The 6,456-nt window shown below is 30.8% G+C and overlaps 1 long non-coding RNA gene across 4 annotated transcripts; it reads right to left on the bottom strand.

The window, feature by feature from the left end:
* Positions 1-1,447: 1,447 nt before the first annotated feature.
* LOC102661983 (uncharacterized) lies at positions 1,448-4,113 on the bottom strand. 4 transcript variants are annotated; one of them, XR_005889252.1, is made up of 7 exons: positions 3,269-4,113; positions 3,049-3,107; positions 2,708-2,899; positions 2,446-2,504; positions 2,190-2,268; positions 1,930-1,988; positions 1,448-1,738 (listed from the first exon to the last, which is right to left on the bottom strand). It is a non-coding gene; the product is annotated as an uncharacterized lncRNA (long non-coding RNA). The 4 variants fall into 4 exon arrangements; XR_005889254.1 differs by having other exon boundaries at positions 2,190-2,504; positions 2,708-2,766; positions 2,841-2,899; XR_005889251.1 differs by lacking the exon at positions 3,269-4,113 and having other exon boundaries at positions 3,049-3,185.
* Positions 4,114-6,456: the final 2,343 nt, after the last annotated feature.

Genomic DNA, 6,456 nt, shown 5'->3' with positions numbered 1-6,456 from the left:
AAAAAAATTTCCCAGATGCTTTTATTTTCATTGTATCATACTTTTGTCATTATTACATTTGATTTATTATATAATCGAATTCAATATAATGATATGTTACTATGAATACAAAAAAATTAATAATAGTAAACATTTTTATACTATATTTTCATTCTATTAATTTTATTTCATTCAACATTATAAAATTTAAATTTAAATTATATCTTCTAAGTAATTAAATATTCTTAATAACATTAAACATTTTATACTATATTCTCATTCTATTAATTTTATTTCATTCAAAATGTTAAATTTTTTCAAAAAAATAATTCCCAGAGGCTTTTATTTTCATTGTATCATATTTTTGTCATTATTACATTTGATTTATTATATAATCGAATTCAATATAATGATATGTTACTATCAATACAAAAAAATTAATTGTATTTATTATTTATTATTTGAAATCAATCAAAATTTAAACATGCAGTTATCACATGTCATCTTCCCTTTTAAAAATTATTTTGATTAATTACAAATTATCTGCAAGCAATCAAATTGTTTGAAACAATCAAAATTGAATCACAATATATTTTGAATCAATCAAATTCATATTTTAAAGCATATATATTTTATACAACTGCAAATCAAGCACAAAGTTAGAAATCATTTTTAAATATTTTGTTCAGATATGGGAATAATCATAATCTTCAAATTAATTATCATATTCTGTTGGTATAGGTCTATTAATTTTATACGGGCCATAATTGGTAAATAATTTTACGGCCCACCCTTAAAATGATTTGATTGATTCAAAATAAAAATAGTCTTTCAAAAATGAAAACTGCAAATATTTTCAGAAAACTAAACAGCCTGTTTTGAAGTAGAATTTTAGGTTGAAAAAAATAATGAATATGAATAGAATTTTAAACTAAAGTATTGATCGAATTTCAAATTAAATAAGTATTGTTATTTTAATATATATGTTGATGTTGCCTATTGTGTTGGGAAACATTCAGGGTTAGAAGTAAGGTGGTGGGAGTATTGCAAGGATTGTAATGCTTAAGTCAGTTAGAAACCCAAAAGAATATAAGTAAGGAAATAAATATTAAAAGGTAGAATTTGGTATGGATTTATATGAGAGTGTCCACTGTGATTTGTGAGAGAGTGACTTATTCTTGTTATTAAGCTATGATTTGGGTGGCTTTATAAGGATATTTGGGAGAGACTAAAATTAAACTGTAAAGTTGAGGGGACAAATTATTAAGTAGAATTCTAATATAGAAATTTATAATTTATAGACCCATGATTCTATTTTATCATCAATCCAATCACCATTCACGTTTTTTATTTTTCTTATCAAGGAATAGATTGTTTTACTTTAGGATAAAAATAATAAAGAATAAGCTTCTTCTCATCACAGCCTTACAAAAAATACAAATAGCTACCAATGCATTTCACCTTAACTTTATTCATTCATTCTTATTCATATTAGTAAAAAGTAAAAAATCCATCATCCCTTACAATAAAAAGCAGAAGGGGATACAACTATCACAAAACTAAACTACTTTACTTAAACAACCTCTTTTGAATCCTAACTATAGAAAATCAAAATCAAAACCTGATATAAAAAAAAGAACCAAATCAAAATTCCACAGGTTTTATAGGAACACAGCTGAATCAGCAATCCTCCTGCAAGCTTGGCATAGTACTTAAAACAACCAAGGTCTGCCAGTGCTCCATTTTTTCTCTTTGTTATCTGGGATAAAGAGAAGCACATTAAGGTGTCCACACATAGTAAAAGGTCAGAAAGCATAAAGGGAAAATGTATATAAAAGGTATATAAAAGGGAAGATATATAGTAAAAGAAAGAAGGTATCGTTGTACTCATGTAGAAAACAAAATAAAGGAAGAACACCCCAAAAAATTTAAGCTTTTATGTTAACGAACCTGTACTCATGAAGTTTTTGAGATAAAAATCGCAACTTTAATGTGTTCTTCCACCTTCTCTGCACACATGTCAAAAAATATATCGAACCATTACACAATCAAAAAAGGACGAAAACACAAAAAGCTAAGCATAGGAAGCAATGAGCACGTTGGAGAAGGCTGAGGAACACAAAAAAATGTAAACTTTTATATCTTGAGAAGTCAGAAAACAAAATAAAGGCAGAACACCCAAAAAAATTTAAGCTTTTGTGTTTACGAACCTGTACTCTTGGATTTTTTGAGATAAAAATTGCAGCTTTAATGTGTTCTTCCACCTTCTCTGCATAAATAAACACACGTCTTCTACCATTGTAGTTTAAGAGAGAAAAAGAGAAGAAGAAGAAGAAGAAGAAGAAGAAGAAGAAGAAGAAGAAGAAGAAGAAGTGAGAAGTGAGAGAAAAGGGTCAGCACACAAATGAAAAAAAAACAAAATAAAGGCAGAACACCAAAAAAAATTGAGCTTTTGTGTTTACGAACCTGTAGTCATGGAGTTTTTGAGATAAAAATGGCAGCTTTAATGTGTTCTTCCACCTTGTCTGCATACAACATGCCAAAAAATATATCGAACCATTACACAACCAAAAAAGGACGAAAACACAAAAAGTTGAGCATAGGAAGCAATGAGCACATCAGAGAAGGCTGAGGAACACAAAAAATGTAAACTTTTATAGCGTGAGAAGTTAGAAAACAAAATAAAGGCAGAACACCAAAAAAAAATTAAGCTTTTGTGTATACGAACCTGTACTCTTGGATTTTTTGAGATAAAAATCGCAGCTCTAATGTGTTCTTCCACCTTCTCTGCATAAATAAACACACGAAGAAGAAGAAGAAGAAGAAGAAAGGGGTCAATTTAAGCTTTTGTGTTTACGAACCTGCACTCTTAGATTTTTTGAGATAAAAATCGCAGCTTTAATGTGTTCTTCCATCTTCTCTGCATAAATAAATACACGACTTCTACCATTGTAGTTCAAGAGGGAAAAAGAGAAGAAAAGAAGAAGAAGAAGAAGAAGAAGAAGAAGAAGAAGAAGAAGAAGAAGAAGAAGAAGAAAGGGGTCAATTTAAGCTTTTGTGTTTACGAACCTGCACTCTTGGATTTTTTGAGATAAAAATCGCAGCTTTAATGTGTTCTTCCACCTTCTCTGCATAAATAAACACACGACTTCTACCATTGTAGTTCAAGAGGGAAAAAGAGAAGAACAGAAGAAGAAGAAGAAGAAGAAGAAGAAGAAGAAGAAGAAGAAGAAGAAGAAGAAGAAGAAGAAGAAGAAAGGGGTCAATTTAAGCTTTTGTGTTTACGAACCTGCACTCTTCGATTTTTTGAGATAAAAATTGCAGCTTTAATGTGTTCTTCCACCTTCTCTGCATAAATAAACACACGACTTCTACCATTGTAGTTCAAAAGGGAAAAAGAGAAGAACAAAAGAAGAAGTGAAAAGTGAGATAAAGGGGTCAGCGCACAAATGGAAAAAAAAAAACCATACGCGTTTGACGGTAAAAAGGAGCAATACGGAAGTAGAAAAGAAGTACCTTGTAGAGGAAACACACGTCCTCTACCATTGTAGTTCAAGTGAGAGTAAAAAAAGAATACAGGAAGAAGAAGAAATGAGCAGTGAGAGAAAGGGAAAGAAAGAGAAGAAAGAGGAGGAGAAAAATCTGGACGAATGCAAGAGAAATGGAAGAGAGAAAAGAAAGTTTTGGAATTAAGGAGAATTAAATGGTGCGGTGAAATCCGGCAATTAGAAAGTGACACGTGGCTTGGAGGTTGTGGAAATAAGGAATTGCAACAGCTGACACAAAGAAGAGAGAATGGGCCTTGTAAAACACAAACCTTCCGAAAGGAGAAAGCCTTCACGTGGCAATGAGCAAAGAAGCATAAAAGAAGGTCTATAACTGGACAGGTGTCAACAGGACAGAGAATTGACAGTGGACAGGTGTCAACAAGACAGAGAAAAAGTAGTGAAGACCTTGTTTGTATAATTATATAGATATGAGAGAGAAATAATTGTTTCTTTCGAGAAAACATAACTAATTTTATATTTGGTAAATGAGGGGGCTAAAAGCCCAAAACTAGAAACGACGATAGAAATTTACAGCAGAAGAATCTATTAGAGATTTGAACCCAACTACGAGGAGAATAAAAAATACACATTCACTGGGAAAACTCATTCTATAACACCTTATTTTTCAAATGCATGATAAAGTGATAAAAATAATAACTACAAGAGATAATTATATTTTCTTAATAAAAAAATTCAATTGATAAATATGTGTGATTTTTTGGTGTAAGTTTTAGTTTAAATTCTACTACAGGGAAGGCGAAACATACTGACAGTGTATGAATTCACTGCAAAAGTGGACGAACCATCAAGAAGAGTGAATGATTTAATTATAATTAGTCTCTAATGACTATAATTAGGTCCTTGTAAAAAATTATTTTACTCCATTACTATTTATTAAAATAAAAATACTTTAACGCAGTTCCACAAAATATGATTTTGGAAATTCTACGAGACATTCTAAATTTTCTTATGCCCTAAATTAAAATTAATAAGTCTTATATTTACTACTTTATAGTTAGAAATTTAATTAGCTTAATTTTTTCCGTTATCTCTTAAGCTACTTGATCACTCATGAGCTTAAGGAACATTGAAAGCTAGAAAATTATTCTTTTCTTCTTGGCTTAATATACAATTAATGCTGATTTATTCAAGACCTTGTCTAAGCAACTAAATTTCTTCTACGTGTCTCCTACTCTCCAAATACTCTAGGTTTTATCATCTCTTTGAGGTAAGGAAAGTTTCTTCTTTTCATGTATTCTTTGGTGTATGGATCTGTTGTGATGCGTGTTGTTGTTGGAAGTGTTATTTGGATCATTTTTTGTGATGTAAGTTGATTGAGTGGGAATATATTTTTTATAAAAAATAAAATGTTTTTTGTCTGGTGCAGTTTCATCTGAACTTGTGTTAGTATTTTTGCGAGAACTTTGTCTATGGTCAACGAAATTTGATTCTGTTTGTTGGACATAAAAATGGACATTCGGGGATAAAGTTGTGGAACATGAAACCTTTAAAAAAGTTGGGAATTGAAGGAGATATGGTCTTCAAAAGTTGATCTTCCAAGCAGGAGAACGTGACTGAACATAGTAACTTGCTTTTCAATTTTGTATTTCTACAAAAATGGTATTCAAAAACAAGTTATAAGGTTATAAAGTATACATTTCAAGATTTCTAAAGGTATATGACTTGTTTTCTAATTCATCATATTTCTATTTCAAGGATTTTCTGGAAACTGACCCATGTGCAGTAAAGAAGCATGCTTTCAAGCTTTTGATGTGTTTGAGAAAGTTTCAATTCTCTTCATACACAATGAGTTGGAAAATTATTACTCTTCATGCCAGATTACAACATGAGATGAAAGTTTTCTACAATACCTTTGAAATGGGTTGAGATTTTGAACATAAAAGTATACTTTTTGTATAGAAGACAAATTTGGATTTTGCCCACTAAAATGTTATTATGATTTTATTTTATTTTGTAAATCTTTAATTTTCCTAGGGTTCTATTATTTTTAAAAGTAGATTACCAAGCCTTTAAAATGGCATACTATTTGTTTTCAATAGAGAATAGTTAGATTTCCTAACTTGTTGGTATTTCAGTTTTAGACCAAAGAGGTCATATTGTTATTTTATCTTAAACTTTTCCTTTCATTTTGTACAAAGTTCTTAAAAATTTCTAATATGACTTTAATTCAATTTTTTTTTAGATTTTAGAAAAATTACAAAGTGTTCGAAACTATTTTTTTAAGTTAAAAATTTAAGGACTTTGCTTGCTTTGATTCTGTAGAGTGGGTGTCTAGATCGAGAGTTACATCCGAAGATTTGCATCTAGTGTTGTGTGTTCAATCAATTCTGGTTAACTTTGATTTCTTCTTTATCTTTAAGTCCACAATGGATGATGATTCTGTACATGTTTTTGAAGGATTTTCCATGCGTAAAAGCATGACTCCACAGTGGATGATGACTGTGGATAAGTTGTTGTTGTTGGATTAGTCCATAGTGGGTGATGGTTGTGGATATGTTGTTGTTGGATTAATCCATAGTGGATGATGACTATGGATATGTTGTTTAATTTTATATGAATGAATCCACACTGGATGGTGACTAGGGATACAAGTTGACACGTAAGTTGTGGTGGGAGTACTATAGCCACAATCTAGTGTCAGGAAGATTGGTGGGGTCATGTACATAGGCCTTGGGATGGGACGGACAAATGATTCCACATCGAGATCAAGATACCGATAAATCTTGTGTTGTGGTAACCTACCACCCACATACACTGATTGTGACAAATCCATTAATTTCTTTCCATGATCAATATCGGTGATTCCCAAAATGATCATGTGATGGGCTGTGTTAAAGGATTTGAGTATGTTAATCGCTCCACTGATGAAAATCTCCATGGAATCGTGTCTGCATATAGTGCATGACTA

This window comes from Glycine max, chromosome 17, assembly GCF_000004515.6.
Source record: "Glycine max cultivar Williams 82 chromosome 17, Glycine_max_v4.0, whole genome shotgun sequence".
Classification (NCBI taxonomy): Eukaryota; Viridiplantae; Streptophyta; class Magnoliopsida; order Fabales; family Fabaceae; genus Glycine; species Glycine max.
This window is presented reverse-complemented; position numbering and strand designations above follow the sequence as displayed.